Below are 15,069 nucleotides of genomic sequence, written 5' to 3' on the forward strand. Positions count from 1 at the left end.
ATATTGCAGCCCATTACTCAACTTGTTCTTTTGGGAGGAGAGACAGGTTGTTCAGATCAGTCCGTGATCAAAGCAACTCGTTCTGTTCAAAGCCCTCCATTGTCCTGTCAGTTCCTCTTCATGGTGACTCAGGAGATAAGGTTCTTCCCGGTCATGGTTCGTCACACCTGGACGGCACCCCGCTTCAACTTCCAAGTTTTCAGACTTTCCTCGCCTCGGTTGCCAAATACCTTCGTCACAACAACATGGTCCTTTAGCTATGTTTAAAGCACAATTCCTTGGTTCTTTGGTTCTTCAGCTCTGGGTTTAAGTCAGAACTCACTCATTCATCTTACAAACTATGGCCTGAAATAGATGGGCCAAAAGGACTGTGGTGGGGCCACCGTGACCACACATGCCCACCTGCAAGCTGAGCTGCTGTTATGGTCCTAAACCAGGCCATAAAAAAGGAGCAGTTTTTTTTGTGAAGTTGTGGGTCTGGCACAGTTTCCCTCCATGTTCAAGACATGTGTCATCTAAATGCTATGCCTCAAATGTGGCAGGAAACTGCGTCATTTAGCCCATCTGTTTCAGGATGCAGTTTAACTATTGTGAACTACCCAGAATTCCAAAAAGATGGGATATAAATAAATATAATAAGAGTCACTTCCAGTCTTCCACCTCCTCCTATAGGAAAATGGAATTTGAATTTTGCAAGTGTTCAATGCCTTTACGTTGTACAAGAGGGAATCTGATGACTTTACAAAGGGAGAAGGATAAACAGGGAAATCAAGACAGGAAATTGAATAAGGAAACCTTGTCTCCAATGTTGTGGTTGTTGTTTGCCTTCAAGTCATTTCCAGCTTATGGCGACCCTAAGGTGAACCTATCATGGGGTTTTCTGGGGCTGAAAGTATGTGACTCACCAAAGGTCACCTAGTAAGTTTCTATGGTTAAGTGGGGAATCAAACCCTGATTTCCACAATTGTAGTCTGATAATCAAACCACTACACCATGCTGGCTCTCATCTCCAAGTTTAGCATGGTGCAAAAGAGGGCTGTTCTTCATCACCTCTGATGGCTGGTAAAAAGCAGTTTTGACCAGGGCCAATAACTGTGCCAAGCTACATCAGCTGAATAGTTGTTCTGAACAGTTAGATTGGAATACGAAGTTGGTCCTTGTTCTTTACACCTCCCAACTTCCTTTGTCTTTTTCTTGTGATGCCTGCTGGGGCCAACAGACTTCACAGCTTGCAGGAACAATAGGAGGATTGCCATTACTTTGCTTCCCTTGCCTGCTCCTCCAGCTGAATGCATGACAGGGTTCTGTAGCAGAGTAACAAAAAGTTTTCCTGCTATATTTCTGCATATCATGCTGCTGAGACCAACACCTCTCTGTGGGAAGAAGGGGAATACTACCAATCTGTAAATGGAAGAAACTTGTTATTGGAATCCATTACTTCTTTAATTACAATAAAGTAAAATTTGAATCTAATTTCTTTTGTAGCTTCTTTTAGGATTCTCATTGGCGCGTTACAGACGACCCAGAAGGGGCTGTCTCGCGCCGCCGCCGGTTGCAGCATCCGGGAACTGCAGCAGCCAAACGCCACAATTCCCGGAGGCTGCCAAGAAGGAGTGCGAAAATCGCGCTCCTTCTTGCTCCCCGGAAGAGATGCTGCGAGGCGCTAGTCATGCACTCGCGGTGTCATTTACGGGGCGTGACGTGCAGACGCAGAGCGTCCATTACGTCAAGATGGCGGCGGCCATGTGGAACGGCCGCCGCCATTTGTTACGGACAGAGTCCGTAACAGGAGTAGGGGCGTCTAGAAGAGACGCCCCTTTTTTAAACTGGGACGTCCTGAGGACGTCCCAAATGGCGGTATGTAACCCGCCTTGATTTTCTAGATAGTTTAGAGATGTTTTTAAAAACCCACTGGTGTGTTCACCACTCCAGATAGATTCTTTAAATGTAAATACTTCAGAATGATTGCTGCACCAATGGTCAAAGCCATTTATGATTCTGTATCATAAAAGCTTTCTTTATTTTATGATGTTATTCCTGGTCAACAGACTGTTGGGACTAAACAGTAGATGTATGCCAAGAGATTTTGTAGCACGTTTGAAGCTAACTGTACACTTTGCTTACTGATTTTCTAGACAAACACATGTCTTAGAATGCTACAATATGATATGGTGTACTTAGTGAATAATTGTAGGTGAGCACTCAATTGAAAATCATCTCTCATGCAAATTAAGCAAATTTCTTCTGGCTGTTTTGTAGATATAGTATCAATTAATAGCCACTGGTGGCATCAAACTAAATTCTCGCTCTCATTTACTTTTTTCCCCCTACATAGCATAGGATTTATTGTTTGCACTCTCTCTTATGTCAAGTCTTTGAAAATCCTTCACACATGGAATTTGAAACACAAATACATGTACAGTTGGCCTTTCATAACTATGGATTCAGCATCTACATATTCAACCATCCATATCTTGAAAATATTAAATAAATAAATTCAAAAATTAAACCTTCATTTTGCCTTTTTAAATAAGGGTCTCCATTTTACTACACCATTGTATATAATGGGACTTGAGCATTCACAGGTTTTGGCATTTACCAGGGGATGGTGGTCCTGGAACCAAATCTCAGCAGATACTGTGGGCCCACTGTATATATAGTGGGCCACATTTGTGCTGCATACTCACCCAACTGGTACTCATGTAGTAAGTTTTTACATTACAAATCCACATTTAAACCTGGATCTGGATATTGTAACTGTCCATAAGTGTCTTTTCTGTCAAGGGATGTAAGTGGCAAAGGCCAAACTGCTTAGCTGCATGCCATCACCTCATCACAAAGATTTTGCTAACAAGGAACAAGTGTTGGACTCTTTCTTGTGTAGTCATTAAGACAGATAGCCCAGTTTCCAGAACTTCAAAGACACATTTTGAAGACTTGCCTCCTGGTATATGTCACAATGATGACATTGTGATTCCATGCACTACATGGATAACTTTTTAACCTACCATCCTTGCTAAGCTGCCAGGTTATTTGGAGCACTCCCACTGGAAGTGGGGAAAAAAGTTATTTCACTCAAAAGTAAATTCCTCAGAAGCTTAATATTTGACCTCTTCAGTGGCCTTGGGTCAATGAAGTAGTCCAGAGGAGAGGAACACAGTTTTGGCTAAGTAGTTGGCAGGAAAAGGGAGCAAAGGGAAGCAAGAAAGAACTGTGTAAAATTGAGTTACTCACTGTTTTATACTCCTTCACAAGCCTCAGTGAACATAACTGGATTTATCACAAAAACAAAACAAAAACAAACAAAGATTGCTCCAGAAAGATTTCCATACTGTGTAGAAGGGATCACTTCAATTATCATATGGCGTGCCCTGGTGGTGAGGATTTTCCTAGGGAGTGGGATACCTGATAAAGCTTAGGTCTTTCTTTCTATAGATATTCACTTGATACACATCAAATGACAAGTTAAGTGGGTTTATTTTCTTCAATGTATATTTATTTTTCTGGTACTTTTTATTGATTTTTCAAACAGATATTTCTCTCTATGTACTTGCACACCCATAAATTTAAAGACGTTGACCTGACACAGTGAAAAGGCTGAATTTCTACAGTGTTAAATTATTTAAGCTTTAGGAATAGGGTGAGGGCACAAATAAATATAAAAATGTTCTATTTTTGAATGTGTCATCAAATGTAAAACAGATTGGTTTTTGACAAAAAAAAAATGACCTTCTCTATTTAAAATCTAAAAGGAACTAAACCACAGTGTTGGAACAAATACATTTCTATTTAAAGCACCTGAGAAGAGGAAAATCACAATCCTGACAGACCGCTGAGAACCTTTTTATTTTTGACCAATAGAAAAGTGTCATAGTTTCCACAGGAATGGATGAAAGGAACCATTACATGTCCAAGGGCCCAAAAAAGGCACAAAAGGAGCATAGCTCAAAAACCACATCTATTTTGCTCAGTTTGTGTTTTTGTTACCTGTCTATTTCTGTTGAGTTTATTTTGAACCAATTCAAGGGCATAAGCCAGCCAAAGTTAGGCAGTTGAAAGTCTCATTGATTTCAATGTGAGAAAGTTAATGCACATTTAACTCTCCCACTGAACTCTCACATATGAGTTTTGTGAATTTCAGCAGCTTTGTGTGGTGGCTTTTTGGAGGTGGGGGTGGTAAATGAATCGAAAACTGAATGGTGAAAATACAAACTTTCTACAGGAGCTTTCTCAACCTCTCTTTTTCCCCTTGACATTTGACCTGGCTCAACTGTCTTGGGTTGGGTTTTTAATAATAATAATAATAATAATAATAATAATAATAAGTCACTTGTAAATTTCATTTAAAAGTCTCCTGTGTTCATGTTAGCCAGGAGTAAAAAGTGCAAAGCATGAGATAAAACGTGATCAGAGGCTATTTGTAATTGAGCAAGAAGGAAACACATTATTCTTCAGCCCACAACAGATTACAATATAAGCCCCACATCCACAGGACCAGGACCAGTGGTTTCACTTGCCCACCTCTGAAAAAGTTATCTCTAGGCATTTTCTAGTTCCTCTATCACAATTCTATGATATGCTTCTGATGTAAGTTGATCATAGAACAGCACTGGAGGACCTAGAAATGCCTGGAGTCAAGTTCTCTCTAGGAATTATTATTATTATTATTATTATTATTATTAACCTTTATTTATGAAGCGCTGTAAATTTACACAGCGCTGTACATGCAATCTTTTTAGTTAGACGGTTCCCTGCCCTCGGGCTTACAATCTAAAAAGACATGATACAGAAGGAGAAGGGAGTGGTGGAGGGAAAGGGGTAAGAGGTCCAGCAGTTCCTCTCTACCTCCAAGGCCTGGACCAAGGCAGATGGACTGAAGGGAGGGCTTGGCTTCATAATGGATGGTTAATCTTCTTCCAGGGAAAATACATACTCTCAAGTAGGATAATACATATACAATACATAGCAATACAGGAAATGGTTTGATAGACAGGCACCAAAAGAACATCAAATAGTAAGTGACAATTATGCAATGCCTGGGAAGGCTTCTCTGAACAGGATGGTTTTCAACTCCGTTTTGAAGCTGGTTAAAGAAGTGATGGCTCTTGCTTGTGGGGGAAGAAGGTTCCAGGAGTGAGGGGCAGCAAGTGAAAAGGGGCGAATCCGGGATGGGGCAGAGGAAATCCTGGGCTGAGACAGGAACCCTTGACTACCAGAACGGAGGGCCCGAGTGGGAAGGTGAGGAGAAAGAAGGTCTGATAAGTAAGGAGGGGCCAGTCCATGGAGGGCTTTGAATGTCGACAGCAGGAGCTTATACTGAATGCGGAAAGGGAGGGGGGGCCAGTGAAGGGATGCCAACACAGGAGAGATGTGGTCAGAGCGGTGGGCGGAAGTGATAATGCGTGCAGCTGAATGCTGGACAGAGATTAAAGGACGGAGGTGAGAAAGAGGAAGCCCAGTCAGGAGGACGTTACAGTAATCAAGTCGTGAGATCACTAGGGCATGGACCAGGATCTTGGCAGTACAGGTGGAGAGATATGGTCGGATTTTGGCAATATTGTACAAAAAGAATCTACAAGCCTTGGCTGTGGTCTGGATCTGAGGGATACATGACAGAGAAGAGTCAAAGATAAAACCAAGACTGCGAGCTTGCTGGACTGGTTGAATAGAAATGTTGTCCACAGAGACAGAAAAGGAGTGTTGAAGGGTGGGCTTAGGAGGAAAGACAAGAAGCTCCATCTTGGACATGTTGAGCTTCAAACGCCGATGGCGCATCCACTGCGAGACAGCTGTGAGGCAAGACGAAACTTTCTGTTCAAGCCTTGGAGAAAGGTCAGGGGCGGAAAGATACAGCTGGGTGTCATCAGCATACAGATGGTAGGAAAAGCCAAAAGAGCTAATGAGTTTTCCTAAGGACAGTGTGTAGAGAGAAAACAGAAGGGGACCCAGAACAGAGCCCTGGGGAACTCCAACAGATAAGGGAACAGGAGAAGAAGTCTGACCACCTGTGACCACTGCAAAAGATCTGCCAGACAAGTAAGATCTAAACCAGTCGAGAACAGAGTCTGAGAACCCAAGGTCAGAGAGTATGTCAATTAGGAGAAAGTGATCAACAGTGTCAAAGGCTGCAGACAAATCAAGAAGGATTGGAACAGAGTAAAGGCCATTAGCCTTGGCCTGTAAAAGGTCATTCGAAATCTTAGTGAGAGCTGTCTCAGTAGAATGCCTTGGGCGGAAACCAGACTGAAAGGGATCAAGAAACTCAAGACAGCGAGAATAAACAACCCGTTCCAAAACCTTAGAAAGAAAAGGAAGAAGAGAAATCGGACGATAGCTAGACAAAGAGGAGGGGTCGAGAGAAGGTTTTTTCAGAATTGGGGAAATGAGAGCATGTTTGAAGTCCGAAGGGAAGGAGCCTGTAGAGAGAGAGAGAGATTGAAGATATGGAGAAGCGAGGGCAGAAAGGAGGGAGCTACAGAAATTAGAAGACGAGTAGGAATTGGGTCAAGAGGACAGGTTGCAGGTTTGGAAGAGTTCAGAAGTGTAGAGAGTTCATCCAAAGAGGCAGGAGGAAACACAGAAAATTTGTTAGGCGAGGGTGATAAAAGATTAAGAGCAGAAGAAGAATCGGGGGGGACTATCTCAGAGCGAATAGTGGTAATCTTAGAGATGAAATAATTAGCAAAGTCATTAGGAGAGAATGATGAAGAAACAGGAGGAGAGGGAGGTTTAAGCAGAGTTGAAGGTGGAGAACAAACGCTGCGGGCGCCTCTCATTGGCGGAGATCAATGATTTGTAATAATTCTGTTTTGCCATAGAGAGGGCGCGTGAGAAGGAAGAAAGAACAAATTTGAAATGGATGAAATCAGCCCACTCTTTGGACTCTCTAGGTCTTCCAGTGAGACTCTGTGATCAACTTCTGCCACAATTCATTTCATATCAAAGGGATTCACTATTATCCAGTTTTCAATTTCCATGGTAATTCTGGGAATGTATCCCCCATGGATATAGGAGCTGGACTGTACTTGAGAACAGTAAACAAACAAACAAACAAACCTTTGGCCTTCCACTTTTTTTGGCCTACAACATCCACCAATCCCCCCTCCCAAGCATTGTCAGTGCTAAGACACTGTGGGAAATGGAGCCCCAGACTTTTGGTGGACCAAAGACTTGCCACCTCTATCCTAAAAACTACACTTTAAAGAAAATTTAAAACATGATCCTGACAAAGATGGATCCTGACTTATATACATATAAAAACCTCTTGGAGATTTTTTTTCTTTTTGCAAGATTTATTCAGAGGAAGTTTTCATTGACTTCATCTGAGGCAGAGGCAGTGTGACTTGTCCAAGGTTGCCTAGGGATTTCAATGGCTGAGTGGGGATTCAACCTGGTCTCATAAAATCCTAATCCAGCAAATAAGCCACTATAACACACTGGCTCTCCCATTAATTCTATACTTAATCTAAGTCTAGGGATGCTACAAATTTACCATAGCCTAACTCCATCCTAGCATTGTAGCTGTGTGTCTGAGCTGGAAGCAGTATGAATCTGGCATAACTCTATTCCACTTCATCCCTGCTTTTATATAAACCAACAGAGCCAGCAGATCAGATATCTCTCAACAGATATTTGAAATCAGGCTTCTCTGCCATTCTTAAATGCTGGCCCACTACTGCCAGCTCATTATTGCACTGTGCCTTTGTTCAAAAATTTGCCACAATTGCATTCATATACAATGTAGTAAGCAAACCTGATGCAGAATTTAAAACAACAATGTCCTAAATGAGGGGTGGAATCATATGGCCATTCAGATGTTGCTTAATTGCAACTTTCAACTTTCTTCACTACTGGCTTTGCTGAATTGGACACTAGGAGTTCTAGTCCAACAGTATTTGGAGGATCATTATTCCTACTACTGGCTTAAATCTAATTTAGTCCCAACTAGAATACATCCAGTAAATCAACAAGACTGTCATACACATTGATTTACAAAATCCTTTGGATTCAATAGGTCAACATTAGCTGTGGTTAACAGTTGGATTTAAGTCAATATTTTTATTTTAAAATATAAAATAAAACAGATCAACTTTTCTTGCTTAAAAGCATTTGTCCATCCCCCCCCCTTCTATGTACAAGTATTCTTAGGTGGCTCTCCTTCAGCAGTTGAATTATTTAAAGAATAATGTTGTCTCTCACAATGCTAGTGCAATTTTGTGAAGTGCAAGGACACAAGGAGCCAAAAGTGAATCTTAACTTTATGAGGACTAATGAGAATAAAATCCTTCAATGGGATTAGTTTAGACTAATTTTACAACACTAATCAAGACAGTAATTAAATAGGAAGTTTTCAATCAATTCCAATAGCTGCCAACTGACCATAACTCACACAGATGTTCTCTTTTGACCTAATGCTGTCACAACTGGGATTAATTAATTTTTAGACTCTGCGCTATTTTAAATCCCAGTAGGGTATATGGAGAAAACACCCTTAACCAAAATAAGATATATTTAATAAAGTCTTTTCACCATGTTTCCATTTTAGCTATAATGGACATAGAGAAATTCTTCATAAATTGCACTATTTCATGTGCTCATCTTCCAATGTAATTTATGCCATACTATATCAGAGATGACTTTTAGCACTTTACCCTGAACAAACAAGCTAGTGCACATGCCAGAGAACAAATGGAAATAAATCAGATATTAGGAATAGGAATATACAAAACCTGGTAGCAGAATAATTTAATCTCCTTGGGCATTCCATCTCAGACTTCTGAACAGTGACCCTTGAACAAAAGAACTAAAGGAAGATTGGAAAGAGAATAGCAGAATTGGGATATTTCCACAGACCACAGTCCATCAGCAGTGGGATGAACAGAGATAATGTTTTCCTGGCACACTACACCATTTCAACACTATTTAACCCTTGTACCATACCCGGAAGCTACAATTAGTGCAGAGTATGGCAGCCGGACTGGTTACTGGCATATCCAGAGCCAGTCACATAACACCAGTGCTAAAAGATCTGCACTGGCTGCCTATTCGCTTCCGGGCGCAATACAAAGTGTTGGTTATTACCTATAAAGCCCTAAATGGCCTGGGCCCAGGATACCTTGAGGACCGCCTCTCCTCATACAATCCGCCCTGCACTCTCAGAACATCTGGGCAGCAGCTGTTGAGGGTTCCAGGGGCCAGATTAGCCTCCACGACTAGGAGGACTTTTACCATCTCGGCCCCGACCCTCTGGAATTCCCCGCCCATTGAGCTCCGCTTGGCCACCTCCCTGGCCCAGTTTAAAAAGGGGCTGAAGACTTTCTTGTTTAAATCAGCATTCCCTGATACAGGCCCCAACTAGTCCCCCCCCCCCCCCCATGTTCAGCAGTGGCAAGCTGGCTAGAATGTTTTTAATGTATTGTTTTAATGTATTTGTAACCCATGTATTTTATGATGTTGTACACCGCCCTGGTTATATAGAAGGGCGGTATATAAAATTTTTTTTTATTATTATTTATTATTAACTGCCATCTTCACCAGGATGCCCTTGACCATCATATCCTCTCTCTATTTCCCACATTACATTCCAATACTCATACATATGGTTATCTACTCCACTTGGATTTAAGCAAATAGCTTTCCTTCTTTGTTTGTACTTCAATGACCATTGTTAAAACTGAACTTGTCACCTCATTTCCATAACCAAAAGGTATTGAATTTGAATTGAACTGGCACTGGCTAATATAGGTCTGTCTCTGTACTCCCCATTCCAAATGTGCACCTGAGGAAGTTGGCTCAAGTCTATGAAAGTTCATGCTACCAGATTTTTTCCTTCAGTTAGTCTCAAAGGTGCTAGAAGTATGGATACTGTTGTTTTTTTGGGGGGGACTAACATGGCTACATCTTTGAATTTCACCACTATTGTGAGATTGATCTGTTTAAATTTCCTTTCCCAGTTCTGTTATATAAGCTTTTGTTCACCCCTGAAAACTTTTCAAGAGAGTTTATTTGCACAGAGCACATTTATAATGAAAATGTTGGTCAGCCTTTATTTCTGCAGATAAGAGTGTGAGAGAGAAAGCAAGCAAGTTATAATATGGAAACTACTCAGGTTTCTCGAATCACAAAGTGTTCTCCAACATAATTATCTGCATAGTCTGTCTCTAAACTGTAGAATCTAAAGTAAGCATTTGTTGGTCTCATTTAGGTACTGTCCTTAAAATGCTCTCATGTTTATAATTTTTAATCTTTACAATGACATTCCTAATGATAAGTTATATGAGAAACGGGGACCCTAGTCATTGAGCTATGTGACTGAGGAGTTTATCACACGACTGAAATTGGAAGTATAATCCAGTGTCATCCTGAATGCAATCATGCATATTCATGTTATTGCGCGAAAGGTTGCAACATGTGATCGCTGGCAGTCCAAACACACTCCGAATGTAATCATGTGTCAATCCACAGTTAAGTAAATTCGGTGAACTAGTGAAGTCACAAACCCTATTCCTAGGCAACTTCGCACTCAGTGCGCTGTTGTTTGGTGTGATGTGCATGTCTCCTTTGGTCCTGGTCCCCCCCCCCCAATGCAGAAGAGGGGGGTTTCCCATGAAGCCACGCTGCAATTTTGCTTCAATTTTGCTTCCACTTGTCCTTTAGCATTGCTGAGTGGGAGCTGCTGCCTGCTAATTTAGAGGCATGGACCGGGAGCTATTGGATAACCATTATATTCCTGTTTTAACATGGTGAGAGTGAATATATGCTTATTTTAATGTGAATAGAGCATCTTCTTTTAACCATTCTTCCCACTCCCCCTCCAACCTCTTTTGTAAATTGTGGGGTTCCTTGGTTACTCTCTCTCACTCTCCTAAATATGCTATGCTCCAGTCATCTGGAGTCTGACTGAGTATGTGCAATTAATTCGCAATTAAGAACCCACCAATGTGATGGCTTACATTGCACAGAATCTGGGTCGTGTTCGGTGAAGCCATTATAGCGATTTTAAGGTGTGATAAATAATCACATAATTGAATTTTCAAATTGACCTCACTATCTTCTCTTTCAAAATTGAGAGCCTCCCATCCCATGTGATATCCTCCACAATGAGAATTTGAATCATTATCTCCAGAAATTCAGCACTTTGTTTGAGAGGGGGGGTATGGAATGCTATGGCGGTCATGAATTTGGATGACAATTCCCATCATCCTTACTATGTTGGCTGTAGTTAATGTGAGTTGGTTTCCAAAGTTATCTTTTGAGCCATAGTTTCTCTCCACCAACTTCATTCATTCTTCCAAACTTGAGTGTACCCTACCCAAGTAAATTGATCCATTTTGTATACAAAATCACTGCTATGAATGTCTCAGATCAGGTTCTATAAACATCCATGTCGTAGCTGTATTTTAAAAGAGCCGTACAAGCTGCACTGATCGAGAGTCTGATAAATACTGGTGCATGGTAAGGTTCTCCAGCTCAACAGATGCTTCTGATCATTAGTTCATGAGAAGGAGCAAGTACTTTGGGTGCTTCCAGAGGAAGCTTTCCATAGTGCAATTACCCTGTTGTGTTCACAGAATGTTATAGGGTGGGGGTGTTTTCCAGAGGATGACATATTCCATTTGTAACACCGCCTCTTCTTCTATCTCCCTCCACTCACACACTCACAAAAAATCAATTAAAGTGGGAAAACAGGAATATCACCTGCAGCCATTTGGGAGGACCTTTGAAATTATTATTCCCTCCACTTTTTTGTTAGAGTAAATTATGTTGCTATTCTCTTCAGCAGAAAGAGGCCAGTGAAGAGTCTGATTGCTAGGAATGTAATTCTTCACTAATTTTCTTCTTAAAGGAAGCAGTGGGTGATTTTAGCAATTTTCTTTCAAGAAAATTTAGCAAGAGAGCATGCCAAAAACCAGACAAGTTTGAAATTGAGGACTTATTCTCTCTAAAATTAACACATTTCTGTTCTGCAAAGAAAACAGCATCTGCACAGAAACCAGTTTTCTACAAAGGAAAAATACAAATTTCTGCACAGAAAATGTTGTTTCCTATGCAGAAAAGATTGCTTTCTGCATGAAACAATCATGTACAAATTTTGCATAGAATAACTGTGCAAACTGCAAAGAGTTTTTAAAATCAATTAAAAAAAACTTTTGTAAGGCAAGAGCAAATCTCCTCTGAACAAATCTATCCAAGAAAACCCCATTAAAGGGTTACCTTGGGGTTGCTATAACTCAAGAATGACCTGAGGGCACCCAACATACACATGCATGCTTTTTATACTGTTTAAGTATGATGATTTTAATTGTTTTTAAAATTGTATTAAGTGATTTTCTTTTGTAAGCTTCCTTGAGACCCACTCCAAGGAAAGGATTGAAATGAAATGAAATGAAATAAATTACCCAGATTCCCCTTGTGCTTTTGTTGCTGGAAGTCAGAGGGTTCAGGTTTGGGAGGATTTCTCTTCTATTTCCATTGCTGAATTCTAGCACCAACTTCCTGGGTTCATTCTGAACAAATTGATTTTTCACTTGAATAGTCCTTCAATTAGCTTGTTCAATTTATTTATTTATTTATTTATTTATTTATTTATTTATTTATTTGTCAATCTTTTCCCTACTTTATTGTTGGCAACTCCTTCTCCCTGGGCTTAAACATACTTCTTTGGGTTTGGCACTGATGCTTAAAATCAAGTCTTCTGGAATTTCCCTTTCATTTGCTTTCTCTCTGATAATCCTATTTCATTGACTGCAGTATTTAAAAGGCATTAGTTTTCTTATACTTTAATCCTGCTTTTTTAAATTGCACTTCATGTTGGGATGGCAAGAGAAAACCTTTTGTCCACTTCAGGCTGCCTTGCTTTCAGATCTTGTTATAGCTGGAAATTTTCAATACTTTATGCAGAGATACAGTGGGCCCTTGGTATCCACTGGGATTTGGTTCCAAGATTTCCTGTGGATATCAAAATCCATGGATGGTAAATGCCATTAAACACAATGGCATAGTAAAATTGTATCCCTTATATAAAAAGGCAAAATCAAAATGTGGATGTGGAGAACCGACTCTACATTGTCAGGGTTAGCAGTGTTGATTATGTTATTATTCCCCGTTGTTGTTGTTTACATGCATCAAAATACAACAAAATACAAAATCCACAAAAGAGCAATATGTTTATTGGCCAACCAAAATGTAGAAAGTATATAATACAAGCTTTCAAAACTTCATTGGCTTTTTTGTCAGGCAAATATATTAAAAATCATACAGGAGAAGAAAAGTGATGATGTTAGAATCACAGACCCACATGTTGTCTCAAATGTTGTCTCTGTTGTCTGTTAGGATGGTCAAGGCTAGGGATATAAATGTAGACTCAGATGTTACTTCAGTTCTGCTCTTCAGTAGAATTTGAGAGCTGGAAATGACCCTATGGCTCTAGTCCTAGGCTGGGGAACATGTGGCCCAATAGATGTTGTTAGAATGCAACTTCCATCATTCATCACTATTGCTCTGCATCATTACTAGGCTAGCTAGGATTGATTGGAGCTGCAGTCTAACAACTTCTGACGGCTAAGAATTTGCCCTCAGGACACTCTCTGTACCAGCCCTGAAATATACTTTTTGAAAATGCTATAAAACAGGAGACTACACAGCAATTAGCATTTGAGAGCTGTGATGTACGTAGGATGTGCCCTTGACATCCATGGGGGATCTGTTCTGGACCCCCTGAGGATAGCAAAAGACACGGAACCTCAAATCCTGTTCTTTTGAATGGGTGCATGCTCCTATCTGCACCACTGCATGCACACACACATGTTCAAAAAGCCGGGCTTGTCATCCACGGAAGCTCAAACGGCAAATGGCAAATCCGCATTTGGTGCAGGCACACTGTACTATATTTATTTATGACACTTTAATGGAACTATAGTACAATGATTCCTATACTAAGTGTGTACAGGAGGAATAGTCAGGGCCACTTGATTGTCCTTCTTTGTATTGTCCAATCTTTCTCTGTCTTTACTCAAGATGATTGTTTCCTTCCTGCTTCATCCCATTTCTCTCTCCCAAGCATGTAGCTAGTGGTAGCATTTATCTCAGCAGGAAGATTCTTGTGCTACAGATTCATTATAGAGTTGGGTGGTAGAACCAAAGTATATAGGAACCAATGATAGACATTTGGGGCAACTTCTGTTATGAAAGTTTCAGAAGAGGTTTCATGCGATGAATCTTTACCTAAAAGATTCCCTTCACATCCTTCAATGGTTATACGACTTCTCTTAGTAATACAGTGGAGCCTCGGGTTACGAAAGTAATCCGTTCCGCGGCCGCTTTCGTAACCCGAACGGCTTTCGCAAGCCGAATCCCCATAGCCGCTAATGGGGAAAAGCCGCGATTTGGTGTAAAATCGCGGCAAAAAGCACCAAAAGTTTTTTCGGGACCCGAAAAAACGTTCGTAACCCGGATCAATAATTTCCAATTGGATTTTTTCGGGTCCCGAAAAATTCGTAACCCGGGTATTTCGTATCCCGAGGTTCCACTGTACCCATATTTCAGGCAATAATCTACTTAATCTGATTTTGGGGTTTCTCTTGAAGCAGTGATAGAATAATAGAATAATAGAGTTGGAAGAGACCACAAGGGTCATTGAGTCCAATCCCCTGCCATGCAGGAACACACAATCAAAGCAACTCCTACACATGGCCATTCAGCCTCTGTTTAAAAACCTCCAAAGAAGGAGTATCTGATTAGCATCTTATTATAATTATCCATGTTTTTTCCATACTTTGGTTTATTCTCATGCATAAGCTAGGTTTCAAAATGTCTGGCAATTCTCCCTCATAAGGCCTGCAACAGTTCTTGGATTCTGTACTAAAACGTTGCACTCAGCAAGCCCTTGGGTATGACTAAAGTAGTTTCTTGGACTGTGATCATTGTTGTGTGAGATCATTGTCATGGTAGGAAGATAGATATCAACCTTGTTTTGTCAAGCTGGGGAGTGTAAGAATAATAAAAATAAAAAATAAAAATTGAACACTTTGTCAGCATTCTTTTTTCCTAGTTAGGTTATTTTTACTGCTA

The sequence above is a fragment of the Sceloporus occidentalis genome, unplaced genomic scaffold, assembly GCF_023333645.1.
Source record: "Sceloporus occidentalis isolate IW3139 unplaced genomic scaffold, rSceOcc1.0.p SCAF_2, whole genome shotgun sequence".
NCBI classification, from domain to species: Eukaryota; Metazoa; Chordata; class Lepidosauria; order Squamata; family Phrynosomatidae; genus Sceloporus; species Sceloporus occidentalis.